This window comes from Podarcis muralis, chromosome 6 (assembly GCF_964188315.1).
Source record: "Podarcis muralis chromosome 6, rPodMur119.hap1.1, whole genome shotgun sequence".
Lineage (NCBI taxonomy): Eukaryota > Metazoa > Chordata > Lepidosauria > Squamata > Lacertidae > Podarcis > Podarcis muralis.
In genome coordinates, this window is record NC_135660.1 from 9,542,298 (window position 1) to 9,558,975 (window position 16,678).

Here is a 16,678-nt window from a genome sequence, read left to right on the forward strand (position 1 = left end):
CATGCTTCTGGGTGAGAGCCCTGCAAAGCTATTGCCTGTTCTTAGAACAGTGGTTTTTAGATTTTGAGAGCCAGCATGTTGGCATCCATCTGTCTCAAGAGGCAATGGAGTGCGCCTCCGGGGGTGAAGTCAAACCGCTGGAGATCACGTTGCCTGCTGTGACTGCAGAATCCATAGCTATGGGGGAAGCAAGACCCTCTTGGGGTGTTAATGCTGTGAATCCCTTCATTGTAAAGTTCAGATTGTATACCTGTGTAAGTAAACACAGGCTGAATCCCGACAAGACAGAAGTACTGTTTTGGGGGGACAGGAGGAGGGCGGGTGTGGAGGACTCCCTGGTCCTGAATGGGGTAACTGTGCCCCTGAAGGACCAGGTGCGCAGCCTGGGAGTCATTCTGGACTCACAGCTGTCCATGGAGGTGCAGGTCAATTCTGTGTCCAGGGCAGCTGTTTACCAGCTCCATCTGGTATGCAGGCTGAGACCCTACCTGCCTACAGACTGTCTCACCAGAGTGTTGCATGCTCTGGTTATCTCCCGCTTGGACTACTGCAATGCGCTCTATGTGGGGCTACCTTTGAAGGTATCCCGGAAACTACAACTAATCCAGAATGCAGCAGCTAGACTGGTGACTGGGAGCAGCCACCGACACCGGTCTTGAAAGACCTACATTGCCTCCCAGTACGTTTCCGAGCCCAATTCAAAGTGTTGGTGCTGACCTTTAAAGCCCTAAATGGCCTCGGCCCAGTATACCTGAAGGAATGTCTCCACCCCATCGTTCTGCCCGGACACTGAGGTCCAGCTCTGAGGGCCTTCTGGCGGTTCCCTCACTGTGAGAAGCCAAGTTACAGGGAACCAGGCAGAGGGCCTTCTTGGTAGTGGCGCCCACCTTGCTGAACGCCCTCCCACTGGATGTCAAAGAGATAAACAGCTACCTGACATTTAGAAGACATCTGAAGGCAGCCCTGTTAAGGGAAGTTTTTAATGTGTGACATTTTAATGTATTTTTAATCTTTGTTGGAAGCCGCCCAGAGCAGGGTACAAATAAATAATAATAATAATAATAATAATAATAATAATAATAATCATCATCATCATCATCATCATCATCATCATCTAAAGCAAACACGAACCCTGGGTGAACACCTGGAATCTTGCACCACTTGAATATTGGGGTGGCGTACAACAATGTGTAATGCATTTTCCATCCTCGGGAAATACTTTCCACGATGACTTGAGTGTGTTGCAGAGGATTATTGGACACATTCAAGGGCCAGGCATCAGCCATGCCTATTGAGGGCATGACTTGGAAGATATCCCACAAGCTGCTATTGCTGCACATTGCAGAGGAAGATTGGTGGTGATGGACGAGCTCTCATTCAGGGAAGCTTGTTTCACCCATCTTTTCAGTGAGGACACCCCCTCTCCCAATAAACTTCTAAGGAACAACGTGGTTCCACAGGAAGATACTGCCTGAAAAAAGACGGACCTAGAAACCTGTAATGGAAGCACCTTATGAACACAGGGAAAGAAGACCCCACCACCATTGTTTAGCAGCAAGGAGGCCTCAGTCCATTGCTACTTCCAGCTTCTTCATCTGTTGTCGTCACATATATCGCCATGATGAATCTAGGTACTAAAATGTCCCTGAGATGGAGCAAATGATTTTGACTCAGGCTTCTTATGTCAATTTATGATGGCTTAAAGAAGAGATCGTGGCCCTAATAATCCAGGATTAGAAACAGAAAATGTAGAAAACCATGGGGTCGCAACTGGAAGGAAGATCATTCATTTCAGTTCAAGACAGGAAATAAATGCAAAAGACTTCGTTTTCTCGTGTATGGAAAGCAGGCCTCAGATAAACAACGTAGACCAGAAAACACACGTTTGTGTGCTAACTCTGTTACAAGCACACAGCTTGAAGCAAGGCGCGTCTATAAATAAAAAACGCCCCACCCACCCTTCGTCGAAATCTGTGGGGAATTTAGTGAGTGTGTGTTTTTGTAAGATATTTCTCTTCAATTAGGCCACACCGTACAGTGGCTTTATATGAAAGGCGGCCTAGAGACAGAGCGAGCGCAGGGTGGCTCTGTGGAAGTGAGAGTACATTGTAATGATAGCAGCCGTGCTCGGGTTGCGAGTGTCATTCACCTCTTATTCTTAATCAAAAGGCTTCCAAATCCCTTCTTGAGGCACGTCCTCTGGAAATGAAGGGACTGCCAGAGGAATCATTTGAATGTGGCAGCCCTTGATAATGATGAAATGAATAAAAGGTTCTCTTTTTATTTTTTTATTTTTTATTTGGTTTGGGTGAGGAGGAATTCAGCTCACGGCTCATGAAAAGGCCGCGGTTTAATAGCGGCAGCCGGCAGCCGCCAGGGCTTCTAGTTATCTGCCGTGCGGCCTCCTTTGCAGAGATAATGGCTGCAACAAGGGCTTCCCCTCAGCCTACTCTCAAGGCCTGACGAAGCAGAGGGAAGCAGCCTGAGAGGAATGGAGAGCCCGCTTCACACAATCACTCCTTGGAAATGTGCGCCATGTCATACCCGTGAGAGCATGGCAGCCATTTTGGGCGCTGTGCTCTCGTGTGTGTGTGTGTGTTGTTGTTTTTTTTGGGGGGGGGGTGAGATCTTGCGATCTGATTAGTGTTGGGCAGCCCCTAGTGGAAACTGCCATTTAAATTTCCCACAATGCCTCAGTGCAACTCCATATTATGGGCATCCTAAGAAATGGTGGCTAGGCAAAAACAACAGCAACAACCATTTTGTGGATTGGGTGTTGGGCAGGTAATTGCAGGTATCTCTGCTGGTCTCTGAGAGCATGCTGGGATCCTGATAGCTTCCTGAGGCTGCTGAGTGCAGATGTCAGGCCAGCCTGGCCCTAAATTGCCCTAATAGTTATAGTAGGGTTTGGTGTTGCCAATTTGTTACAAACTGAAGTGCTATTCAGTGATGCTCTCTCTCTCTCTCTCTCTCTCTCTCTCTCTCTCTCTCTCTCTCTCTGTGTGTGTGTGTGTGCACGTGTGTATATGCAATACAAATGCATATTTGTGAAAATTGTGTGTTTGCACGTGTATTTTTATTTATAACATTGCTGGGTAAAGATAAAGGACCCCTGACTGTTAAGTCCAGTCACGGACGACTCTGGGGTTGCAGCGCTCATCTTTACTGGCCGAGGGAGCAAGCGTTTGTCCGCAGACAGGTTCCAGGTCATGTGGCCAGCATGACTAAGCCGCTTCTGGCGAACCAGAGCAGCGCACAGAAGTGCCGTTGACCTTCCCGCCGGAGCAGTACCTATTTTTCTACTTGCACTTTGACGTGCTTTTGAACTGCTAGGTTGGCAGGAGCTGGAACAGAGCAACAGGAGCTCACCCCGTTGCGGGAATTCGACCTGCCGACCTTCTGATCAGCAAGCCCTAGGCTCAGTGGTTTAGACCACAGTGCCACCCGCGTCCCACTAACATTGCTGGATATACGCCTTCAGGGCTGGATATTTGCATGTTTTCCTTCACAGAGCTGCACATTCTATTTGAAATGCCGTCAAAGGACAGCCCTTTCTTTGCAGGAGTCCCCTTATGAGAAGCGGTGTCTGGTCCAAGTCAAGTTTAAAGAGTGAGAACCATAAGAAGCGAGATCAGCAGGGGTCTTCCGGTTGCCCATCAAAGAGTTGGCACCTGGGTAGCAGATGGAGCAGACACACACCTGACCACAGCCTTCCCTGCTATGGTGAGATATATTGTCCTTTTGTTTAAATAGTTGTCATTACTAATAAATGTGCCCATGTTCATACAGAAATTAGCACAGGCAAATTTCACACAAACCTGTATCCTTCTTTGTCCTCTTTTTTTGGGATGCTTAAGTGGCCACCTGACAGCAGGGTGTGGCTAAACTAATAAAAACTTTTGGCAACTGACTTAAGAGCTGCCCCTCACTCCACTGCCCCCTTCAGACTGTCTAAAGTAATTTGATATTTCCAGGTTGATTGTGCGTCTCAGATGCACAGAAATAGGAATTCATGACACAGTTGTGTACAAAGGAGACCTTTTTTTTTTTTTACAGTTTACTTGTTTATAACATCTATCAGTTTCACTCTCAGTCCTAAGGCACTTGAGATGATATACACATTTTAAAGAAATGAAATGATAATCTTGTGTACTGTTATTTCTTTTGTAGGGCTGGCAATTAGGGCATTTGGAGACTCAATTTAGCAGCCAAGATTGACACACACACAACCTGTCTCCAACAGGACCATCCTAAAGATGCCCCTCAGATGCTTGGTACTAATTAATTAATTAATTAGTTAGTTAATTAAAATAATTTAAATGCCCAATTAAAAGATAACTAAGTTTCAAAGCAGCTCGCAACTGAACTTAGAGAATAAAACAGAACACGACAAAATAGCAAAATAATGACAGACAAAGGTCAAATGCAAATCACACACACGTTTGGAAAATAGAATATTCTCTTGAACATGAAGACATCGCAGAGAAAAATCAAATGCAAAAATATAGCAAAACTTCACAAAACAGCATCATTAGCTGAGATAGAAGCTGCACCCCCCACTTTCCCCCATAGCAACCTGTCCCAGATACATTCCTAGCAGTCTTCCCCATACAAAATTCTCTCTTTAGCATTCCCACCAGCCACACAGATAACACAGATAATCCCCAGCCAACCGCTTGTTACAAGGCTAACGTCTGGACTACAAAAAAATACCTGGCAGCTTTGAGCATAATTTGCAGCCAGCTCATTCACCCAGCTCCATCTAGGGCAATACAGACCCACCACGCCCTCCTTGTCTGCCATCCAGGTGGGGCCATACTCCCTACCGGTTCGGTCTTTCACACTGAGCAGTATTAAGCAACTTTGAAACACACAAAAACATTGTGAGCCAGACCCTTTTGTGCAAGCTGAGACACAGTTTGCAGAGGTTTTTTTTTTGCAGAGTTAACTTACTGAAAAAGAATTCTGGTGATCAGTCCAAAGGTCCGTCTAGCATTCTGCATTCTTGCTTCTCCCAATCTGATGCCTCTGGGCTGTGAATGTGCAGTTGTTCCTTATGTTGTGATCCTTTCTAACAACTGATATTCACTGGCACACTGACACTGTGGGGTAGTGGTTAGAGCAGTGTTTCTCAAACACGGGTCTCCAGCTGTTGTTGGACTACAACTCCCATCATCCTTGACCATCCCAGCTAGGGATGATGGGAGTTGTAGTCCAACAACAGCTGCAGACCCACGTTGGAGAAACACAGGGTGAGCATATCAAACTAGGACCTGGGAGACCAGGTTCAAATCCCCACTTGGCCATGAAACTCACTGGGTGACCTTGGGCCGGTCACCAACTCTGAGGCCATCCTACCTCCCAGGAATGTTGTGGCAGTAATGTGGAGAGGCAGGGAGTCCAACACCTTGAGCTTCTTGGGTGGAAAGTGGGACATGAACGTAATAATAAATACTGCACCCAAAAGCGTTTTACAGTAGAACAACATATATAAAACAGTTAAAAGCAATATAAAAATGCAAAAAAACCCCAACTCATTTAAAAACAGCAGTACATACTTGATATCAATGCCTTTAAAGACAAAACCTATTAATTACTACAATCACAATAACAGGAAAAGCAAAATAGCAGGACTGAAAGAAGAAAAACAGCTGATATCATTGAACAATGTAGGGTCAGACCAGAATAATCTATTAAGGAGGATGTTTGTTAAAGGTTACTTAACTCTTCCGTATGTTGAGAAGGTTTCCAGTCCTCATGGGAAAGGCTGAAAAGAAGCATGGGAAGTGCTGCTTGCTGCTGCTTCTTTTTTCAAGGATCCATCCAAGTCAAATGTCAAGAGCAGAACTGGAATAGTTTCAACATTCTGCCCCACGGATGCTTGCCAATGCGTTGAGTAATGAACTGGGAGCAGCAGGCAACAGGAAATGGGTCCTCATGAGTCAAATGCAGAGTCTGCAGGGCCTAGGAAATCTCCCAAAGAATACAAATACTATTCCCACAAGAGCCAGACTTAAGTATCAGTACACACTTGATACTGGTCTGTCATCTTCTGACTACCGATGATGGTGAGAGAAGAACAGTTGTGGGTCTAGCATAGCAAACTCACTTTTTGCATCAGGAAGAAGGCAGTTTGCCTCTGAATAGCACTTGCGGGAAATTGCAAGTGGGAAGAGGGCTGTTGGACCCAGGTCCAACTTGTAGGCACCCTATGGACATCTGGTTGGTTACTGTGAGAACAGATATGCTGGATTTGACGGGCCTTTGGCCTGACCCAGCAGGACGCTTAGGTTCTCATTCCTATAGCATCCTCCCTGTCACTTGATTCCTGCTCTTATGATGGACACTTCTCAGAAGCCTTTAGACATTTTTTTGTGTGGATTATCAGGATCCCTCCTAATCTCGTGATGTGGAACAGCGCTTAGATTGAAGAATGTCACGCCTAATGCCTTAAATAAATAACCTTGGACAGCGTGTCAGAAATTTAGCTGCTGAGAGCCTTCATTCTTGCTTGCCCTTCCCCTCAACGTCCCTCCCTTTCTGCTGCGTGCCAAACCTGTTTGCCAAGTACGGCCATTTTGCTAGGTCACAAAATTCTTTGCGACTGCAAAGAAAGGTGATTTGCTTTGGGCAATCGGATGTCTTAGGAAGATTAGGACAAAGGAAGAGCGGAATGAAATTAATGGAGTACTAGGCAAGACCAAGGGAGCAAAGACTGGAAATAGAGAGAGAAGCAGAGGATGGTTAGATGGTTGGTTAGTAGGTTAGTTGCATCAGCTGGGGAAACTGATGGTGCTGGAGGTGGTGCTGGAGATACCGTATTTTTTGCTCTATAAGACTCACTTTTTCACTCCTAAAAAGTAAGGGGAAATGTGTGTGCGTCTTATGGAGCGAATGCAGACTGCGCAGCTATCCCAGAAGCCAGAACAGCAAGAGGGATTGCTGCTTTCACTGCGTAGCAGCAAAAAATTAGGTGCGTCTTGTGATCTGGTGCGTCTTATAGAGCGAAAAATACGGGTAAGTGGGAGAAGGAAGATGACATAAATTAAGATGGGAGCAAGATTTAAAGGCTGGAGGTAGGGATGCGGGAGGAATTTGATTCATTTAAAGGCGAACCTATCTAATTTGCACTTCCTGGAAAATACAATTAAATGAAACACGGCCAGTGTTTGAAATACTGTATTTTTCGCTCTATAAGACGCACCAGACCACAAGACGCACCTAGTTTTCAGAGGAGGAAAACAAGAAAAAAAATATTCTGGATCTCAGAAGCCAGAACAGCAAGAGGGATCTCTGCGCAGTGAAAGCAGCAATCCCTCTTGCTGTTCTGGCTTCTGGGATAGCTGCGCAGCCTGCATTCGCTCCATAAGACGCACACACATTCCCCCTTACTTTTTAGGAGGGAAAAAGTGAGTCTTATAGAGCAAAAAATATGGTAATTGCTTCTCCAAATTTTGCAAAGCAGTTCTCCAGACAAGTAATGTTTGCAAAAATGCATATATTAGGCTAAAGGGTGCATAAAAACCACAAATGGATGTGCAAATGTGGGAAACCGGAAATAAGACTGGAAGAAAGAGGAATGCCTTTCCCTAGGTGGAGGTGGTCCAGGCAGGTTAGAAGACAATGTAGTTCAGGGCCAGATTGGCTGACTGACAGTTGGAAGGGGATGCAGCCGAGCGGGATGTCGTGGAAAGCAATAACAATAGTGGTTCGCAGTTGTTGCAACCTACAGCTAGAACACTCAAAGCCTCTTCCAAGTGTTATTGTGTCCTGACGCAGCACCATACAGGGGGAGCTTCTGTAGGAAGGAAGCTTTCGGCTACCAGTGGACCACCATCACTAGGCTCAACGAAGCAGGTAACATTGTCAAGGAAAGTGTGAAAAGGGGCGTATAGTTTTACTCTCGGCTGGACGTTCTCAGAGAACATTCGACCTAAGGTGCACAGCCTGGGAGTCATTCTGGACTCACAGCTGTCCATGGAGGTACAGGTCAATTCTGTGTCCAGGGCAGCTGTTTATCAGCTCCATCTGATACGCAGGCTGAGACCCTATCTGCCTGGGGACTGTCTTGCCAGAGTGGTGCATGCTCTGGTTATCTCTCGCTTGGACTACTGCAATGCGCTCTATGTGGGGCTACCTTTGAAGGTAACCCAGAAACTACAATTAATCCAGAATGCGGCAGCTAGACTGGTGACTGGGAGCGGCCACCGAGACCATATAACACTGGTCTTGAAAGACCTACACTGGCTCCCAGTACGTTTCCAAGCACAATTCAAAGTGTTGGTGCTGACCCTTAAAGCCTTAAACAGCCCCGGTCCAGTATACCTGAAGGAGCGTCTCCACCCCCATCATCCAGCCTGGACACTGAGGTCCAGTGCCGAGGGCCTTCTGGCAGTTCCCTCATTGCGAGAAGCCAAGTTACAGGGAACCAGGCAGAGGGCCTTCTCGGTAGTGGTGCCCACCCTGTGGAACGCCCTCCCACCAGATGTCAAAGAGAAAAATAACTACCAAACTTTTAGAAGACATCTAAAGGCAGCCCTGTTTAAAGGTAAAGGTAAAGGCACCCCTAACCATTAGGTCCAGTCGTGACCGACTCTGGGGTTGCGGCGCTCATCTCGCTTTATTGGCCGAGGGAGCCAGCGTACAGCTTCCGGGTCATGTGGCCAGCATGACTGGCGAACCAGAGCAGCGCACGGATATGCTGTTTACCTTCCTGCCGGAGCAGTACCTATTTATCTACTTGATCTTTGACGTGCTTTTGAACTGCTAGGTTGGCAGGAGCAGGGGCCAAGCAACGGGAGCTCACCCCGTCGCGGGTATTCGAATTGCTGACCTTCTGATCAGCAAGTCCTAGTCTCTGTGGTTTAACCCACAGCACCACCCGTGTCCCTGCAGCCCTGTTTAGGGAAGCTTTTAATGTTTAATAGGTTATTGTATTTTAGTGTTTTGTTGGAAGCCGTCCAGAGTGGCTGGGGGGACCCAGCCAGATGGGCGGGGTATAAATAACTAATTATTATTATTATTATTATTATTATTATTAGTGGGATGACTGTATTCTCACATGGCGAAACTCTGAATTACAGGCACTGAAAATGATAAAGGTGTTAAAAAGGATGGTTGCACCTTTCTTTCGCCACTTGGGGGCGCACTTGCACAACCATTAACGATGGAAGACTAGCAGGTTTTTCTGACCTCATAGTTTTGAAAACCTGCGAAAAACACACACGGGGCGAGGGGGGGGGGACAAACAACATGTAAAGCTCACCCTTTCTCACGCAGATTTCAAAACCCTGCTATTCAGCTTGAGCAACTGAAGAAAGGGTAAATTTAGCTGAGGAAATAGTTTTTGTCATGCTTGCGCATAGTGTAATTAGCTTAATAAGAGAAGCTATTTTTAAACGTTCGCTCCGGTGAAGTGGTCTTGGCTTCTCTCCATGCACGTTAATTCACACGGCGAAAGGGTACCAGCCCAGTAGGTCTGGTTAGGCCTGTGGCTCCAGCCTGGAAGACAGAAGAGGGTCCCATCAGAACTGTCACTCACTTTGACAACTTGATTTGCCACACAGCATTCGATGCCATGGCAACTGGAAAATCCCAAATTGAGCAATGATTTGCCGAACATTACAGGCAAGGAAGGGGCTCTCCAATTCTACTTTACGAAAACAGATCTCAGAGTTACTAAGATTGAAAAAAATATATATGTGCTTCGGGATGCGAGTTTCACAATAAAAATAGCATCACGAACCAAAGCCACAGCACACCCATTTGCAGTTGCCCCTTCTGTTTCTGGCCCGCCGTTTAAAAGTAAAATAAAATCCAGACTTCATTTCTTCTTCTCTAGCTATATGCAAGTACCTCAAAACTCCCTCGGACCTTTTTTTTAAACATTTTGGATTTTAGCCTCCAACTCTGACACGTTCCTGTGACATATACTTCAGCTTCAAAGAACATTAAATTAATGGCTCTGACATCTGCACCTTTCACTAGGGAACTATAGAGAAGCCTTCAGGAACTACAATATCTTGACTTTGAAAAGTGAAGAGTGCAGCCCTGGACACCCTTGTGAGGAAGGATGGGTTATAAATTGAACAACAACAACAACAATAATTTATGGCTGTAATCATGGCAGGATTCAGATAAGCCCTCCACAAACTCAAAGATGGAATACTCTAAGCTCTGCCACCAATGCTGTGTGTCTCATGACTGGGTTTCAGATTTGAACCCAAGTCTCCCAGGTTAACGTTTGACATTATAAGCACTACAACACTCTGGCTCTCTCTAATGAGAGTAATGTGCCCCCAAGACATTTCAACTGGAGGTACTACCCCTACTGATAATGCTGGCATCCTCCTGAAAGTTCATCTGATATGAATGCACACCCCCACCATCAACTCTTGACATAGCCAATGTTAGTCAGAGTCCCTGGCACCTGGATCTCCCCTCCACCTTTGAAGATGGAGGCAACATTTGCCCTCCTCCAGTCTGCAGGGACCTCACCTGTTCTTCAAGAATTCTCAAAGATTATAGACAGAGGCTCTGAGATCATACCTACAAGCTCCTTTAGTACCCTTTGGTGTAGCTAATCAGGCCCTGAAGATCTGAATTCATTTAAAGTAGCTAGGTGTTCCCTTACCATCATTTTTGGGGTTGCAGCTCCCTCCTTGTATTGTTTACTCTGTTATCCCCAGGTTGGGCAATGCATTCCTTTGGGTGAAGAGAGTGACAAAGTAGGTGTGAGCTATTCCACCTTGCCTCTGCACCCATTAGCCTTTCTCCATCTTCTCCACATAGAGGACCTATTATTTGCTTGTTCTTCTTCTCAACCCACCAGGTTTCAGTAATGCCTAATAGGTCATATTTGCCATCCTGTATTAAAAGCTCCAATTTGTTTTGCTTGTTTCCCATACTCTGTGCATTAGTATAGAGACAGCTGAAACCATGAGCTATTTCATCATCTTCTTGTAGTTTCCTGCCCTTTAGCAAGTTTGCTAATTCACCTCAAGTTTGCAACAGAGCTCAGTTCAGTGAATTAGCATTTGCAGTTGTTGCTTTCGGTCTATAAATGACACATTTCCCCTGGATTTGCATTGTGTTTCCTATGCCTTGAAACGAATGGCTCAGAATAACATAACAACCATGTAACTTACTGACATAATTTCTCTACAGCAGCCAGTGAGGCAAATAATGTAATTTTTGATGGAAGGAGAGATGCAGTGGAATAGAAACAACGCCGTATGCAACTAGTAGATGGCGGGATGGAAAACGATGCCTTCTTACATCCCTCCTTCCCAGTAACTCTTATCTATTTCATTGCAAGTATATTGTAAGCATCCTCAATCACTAGTAGGTGGGATGTAAATACTAATTAATAAATATTGCTGTGGAGACCCCTTCCCTTTTCTGCTTGAAAGGATGCCAGAAACTTTCTAATCTCTTGCATGTTTGTTCTGCCCACGCACCTTGATCATATAACCTTAAAGGGGGGTGGGGGGGGGGCACCAGCCAAGTGCATATGAGGCTGCTTGTGTGCTTTCTGTGGCATTAGCATCTGCCAGGGGTGCTGCAAGTCCCTGTGTGTAAGAGAAATCCTCCCCGCGGGATTTGCTTAGTGCGAGAGAATGATTAGCAATTGCTAGTGATTAGTAATTTTCTCCCACAGATGGCTTTTCTGCATTCCTGTAGAGCTCCACATACACGGTGGCTCTGCCAATGCACTGCAAAGGCAGAAAACACTATGTGGCAGGAAAGGAAGAAATATCTGGCAGGCTTCTCCTCCCCCCTCCCTTTTGTGTTATTGTTATAAACAAGCAGCCTAATCGCACTGGCAAATAAGCAAGAAGGGGAACAAATGAGCTGGGTTCTGAATTATTTTGTACACATGGGGCGAGAATCATTCCATGTAAATCAAAGTTCTCTAGGGGATCAGGGCTACATTAAAGTGCATGTTGGGTTGGGAGGAGGTAGACGCCCAGTGAACCAGGCAGCTTAGAGGTTGAATTGCACACTTCCCATGAGGTTAGGAATCTATCGTTCTACCAAAATAATAATAATAATAATAATAATAATAATAATAATAATAATAATAATTAAAAAATTATTTATACCCTGCCCTCCCCGGCCAGAGCCAGGCTCAGGGAGGCTAACACCAATAAAATTACATTAAAACATAACAGGGGAAATAAACAAACAAACAAAAACAAAACCAGTTTATTAAAATACGGTTTAAAATACAATTTAAAATGCAGCCTCATTTTAGTAGTAGCCCATAGATCAAAACCATAAGGGGAGGGAAACATAAGGGTCAGACTGAGTCCAAACCAGAGGCCAGGCGGAACAGCTCTGTCTTGCAGGCCCTGCTGAAAGATGTCCAATCCCGCAGGGCCCTTGTCTCTTGTGACAGAGCGTTCCACCAAGTCGGGGCCAGTACTGAAAAGGCCGTGGCCCTAGTTGAGACCAATCTAACCACCTTGTGATTTGGGACCTCCAAAGTGTTGTCATTTGTGGACCTTAAGGTCCTCTGCGGGGCCTACCAGGAGAGGCGGTCCCGTAGGTACAAGGGTCCTTGGCTGTTGCTTTGGTTGTCTTGTTTTAATCCCTCCAGCAACCCTGCAAGGTAGGTCAGTGAAATTATCTCCAGGTTGGAGAGGGGGAGAGGGGCCTTGCTTGAGCAACCCAGTGAGCTCATGGCAGAAGTAAAATTTAATTTTGATTTGTTGCTTAATCTCCTAGCCACCACGCTAAGCAATATTTCTATGTGCTCTGGCATTCGTCATGGTCCTCCGTGCGCCAGAAGCATTTTAGTCCTGCTGGCCACATGACCCTGAAAGCTGTCTGTAGACAAACGCCGGCTTCCTTGGCCTGAAAAGTGAGATGAGCACCGCAACGCCATAGTCGCCTTTGACTGGACTTAACTATCCAGTGGTCTTTTACCTTATTTACTGGAAAGGTTGGAAATAAAAATAAAAACATGAAATATTAGAGAAATTTAACCCACAGTCTCCCCAGATCTGCTCCCGAGGCTTGGGGAACACCCTAAAACAGATTTAGGGAGGTTTAGGAGAGGAGAGGCAGAATGTTCCATTGTGTGCTTTGGCTATACACCCACATGTATTAGTTTTAAACTGGGCCTAATCCTGCGGCCACCACCACATTTGGTAGCAATGAGTTCCAGAGGATAAGTGCACAAAGTGTGTGAAGAGGAAAGGACTTCCTTTTTGCCAGGCCTCAAGCTCTTGTCTTACTCATTATTTTTTGTTTGCATATTTTTCAAAGAGCGTTTATTAAGCCAACAGTTTTAAGGCCAGAAGCAGCAGCCACAACGAAAAGGATTGTCATCGTATCCCTTAGAGACGGTGGATGATTCAGGAAAAGTCATGCCAAGGCCACGCAGGTAGACATTCTCCCGTCTAAACAGGTGTAATGACTGAGGGGACGGAGAAAAGGAGAAAAAGTGAGAGATTTTTTCACAGTACAGGAAAAAGAGTGATTCCAAGTAAAATGAATACTTGGTGGAACTCCTCCACCTGAATGGGACTGAAATATACTAGGAGTCAAGAATGGATTTCATGCTCTTTATTCAGTTCATAGTGGTGAGGAGGAATGAAGGTTCCTCCAGAATGTATGCTTTATATACATTATTTACACAATGGGCCCCATGTGATTGGCTAATTCCGGGATTCTCCTGTAGGCCAATCAGTTTGCAGATTCACTTCCACCTGGAGCTGGATTGGGTGGCTCCTGTGGACTAATCAGACTGCTGCATTCTGGATCCTATTGTTCTAGGACCAATCAGACCGCTGCATTCTGAATCCTATTGCTCTAGGACCAATCAGATTGCTGCATTTTGGATCCTATTCAACTCAGTACATAACAGGGACGTTTCCATTAACAAATATGGCCTTCGTGTTGTTTACTTTTGAGAGTGTGTGCGTAGGGGGGAGATTAATACATCCCTGCAGCTTGAGCTACTGGGGATTTAATTAAAACCACCTCTAACCCACATTTAAAAAGTCTTTTGATTTTGCTCTGTACAATGAGATGGACGTTAGAAACAAACCACAGTGAAATTAATTTCCACGTGCCCAATGTGTCGCGAGGTGGGGAGGGAGGGGAAAAAAATTGCACAGGCTTCACTCAGAGTCTTCGTTGATCTCTGCTGTGGGCAGAAAGGGCCTTCAGCATTTCTTTGAGGACAAAATGTTGGAGGGCAGCTTGAGCTCTTGCTGCGATAGCCTTACTATCCACCTTTCTGCCTTAGCTCCAATGGGAGCTGCATGCAACATTTAGCCAACTTATCGGTTAGTTGCTCACCTGGTGCCCCTCCAGATGTTGGGGTGACTACTCCCGTTATCCTCAAACAATGTGCATGTTATTTCTGTTGCACATATAGGTAGCTGCTTCTGCTGCTGTTGTTCATCAATGTACATGTTATTTCACAGAGTCAACTAATGTGCAGTAGGGGAATAGCATAGGACTAGGACCAGGCAGACCAGGGTTCAAATTTCCACTTCAACGGGTGACCTTGGGCCTGTCACATAGAAGATGGAGCAAGCTTATCGGTCATGATCAAATGGGCACAAGATACTGTATAGGACAATTTGAGGACTGGGAAAAATTGTGGAAAGTAAAATTGAAATTTACAGACTGCTCTCTTTTGAAAGAAAATTATACGGAAATGATGTACAGTGGTGCCTCGCAAGACGAAATTAATCCGTTCCGCGAGTCTCTTCGTCTTGTGGTTTTTTCGTCTTGCGAAGCACAGCTATTAGCGGCTTAGCGGCTATTAGCGGCTTATAATAATAATAATTTATTATTTGTACCCCGCCCATCTGGCTGGGTTTCCCCAGCCACTCTGGGCGGCTTCCATAGAAACCAAAGATACAGTAAAATATCACAGATTAAAAACTTCCCTGAACAGGCTTAGTGGCTTAGCGGCTATTAACAGCTTAGCGGCTTTAAGAAAAAGGAAACAAACTCGCAAGAACTCGCAAGACGTTTCGTGTTGCGAAGCAAGCCCATAGGGAAATTCGTTTTGCGGAACGACTCAAAAAATGGAAAACCCTTTCGTCTAGCGAGTTTTTCGTCTTGCGAGGCATTCGTCTTGCGGGGCACCACTGTATAGATGGTATATTACACCAGTACAGATAGCAAAAATGTATAAAACTGGGTCAAACATATGTTGGAAATGTAAAGAAAAAGAAGGGACTTTTTATCACATGTGGTGGGAATGTAGAGAAGTTAAATTTTTTTGGGAAATGATATACAATGAATTGAAAAAAAATGTTTAAAAATTACATCTGTAAAAAAACCAGAAGCATTTTTGTTAGGGATTGTAGGACAAGACCTGCCAAGAAAAACAAAGAATCTATTTATGTATGCTACAACAGCGGCAAGAGTCTTGATAGCACAAGGATGGAGGAAATCCCAACGAAAGAACAGTGGCAAGAAAAATTGATGAGCTATGCAGAACTGGCTAAATTGACATACAAACTGTGGGACAAGGTCAACTGTGACTTTAAGGAAGAATGGGAACTTTTCCCAAATTATCTAAAAAGACAACAAAATGAACTGGACTCCTTGGCAGGTTTTGAATAAACACACACAAATTTATTGGTTGGCAACATGACAGATAGACAACGCAAGGACGTGTATAATTCTATAACATGCAGAGAATAATATGTGCAGAGAAATCACAGAGAGGAACTGAGTGAAGTCCCTTGTGCGGGAGGAAGGGAGTGATGGAAGGGGTGGGTGGGGGAAAAGGGGGGAAATAATGTATGTGATTATACGGTTTGATAATTTGTTATGTTGAAATTGCTCAATAAAAATATTTTTTAAAAAGAAGAAGATGGAGCAAGCTTGCTTTCTCCTGCTCTGGAGGGTAGGACTCAAACCAATGGCTTCAAGTTACAAGAAAGGAGATTCCAACTAAACATCAGGAAGAACTTTCTGAGAGCAAGAGCTGCTTAACAGTGGAAAGGACCCCCTCAGGAGGTGGTGGACCCTTGGAGTTTTTAAGCAGAGGTTGGATGGCCATCTGTCATGGCTGCTTTCGTTGCATTGCTGGGGGTTGGACTAGATGCAGGTATAAATGCAGGAATCTTGGCGCGAATTAATAGAAGCATGGTGTTCAGATCGTGAGAAGCATAGTATCTCTAGCACTGCTATACTTCCCATCACTTGATGTGGAAAACTGTTATGGTTCCTGGTCGGGTGAGTGGCGTATATGGACAAAACTCAGTAGACGTTGGGTGTGTGTGGTTTTGGTGGTGGTGGTGGGGAATAAGTCATTCTCTCATAACTCTGGCAAGTGACAAGTTGACATGCCTGCTTAGGTGATGCATTGGCTTGCAGTTTACAGCAGAATCTCATGTTAAAGTCTGCACAGGAGATGTCGTCTCCCTTGCAATGCTCCCCTGTTGAAATTTATAGAAAATTAGCATGCCAGAGAGAATGAATCCCAAACTGCGGTCCACAGACCATCCGTGAACCTGGATGTTCATGCAGGTGGTCTGTAAAAACAGAATTAAAAATGAGGCAGCATCTAGGATAGCACTTTACAATAGCGACAAGTGGCAGAAAAAACACACATTAAGGAGTCCTCGAGAACCACTGGCCTAGCCTTTGCCCTGTTGTGCTGTTTTTCTACATGAAAGGGAATTTTTCTGTGCTTTAAACA

The 16,678-nt window shown here is 45.1% G+C and overlaps 1 long non-coding RNA gene across 2 annotated transcripts; it reads left to right on the plus strand.

Moving 5' to 3' along the window:
* The first annotated feature begins 1,656 nt into the window (after window positions 1–1,656).
* LOC114598030 (uncharacterized) lies at window positions 1,657–12,086 on the plus strand. Of its 2 annotated transcripts, none has more exons than XR_003706951.2 (3): window positions 1,657–2,271; window positions 3,563–3,723; window positions 11,167–12,086. It is a non-coding gene; the product is annotated as an uncharacterized LOC114598030 (long non-coding RNA). The 2 variants fall into 2 exon arrangements; XR_003706950.2 differs by lacking the exon at window positions 1,657–2,271 and adding an exon at window positions 2,624–2,784.
* Window positions 12,087–16,678: the final 4,592 nt, after the last annotated feature.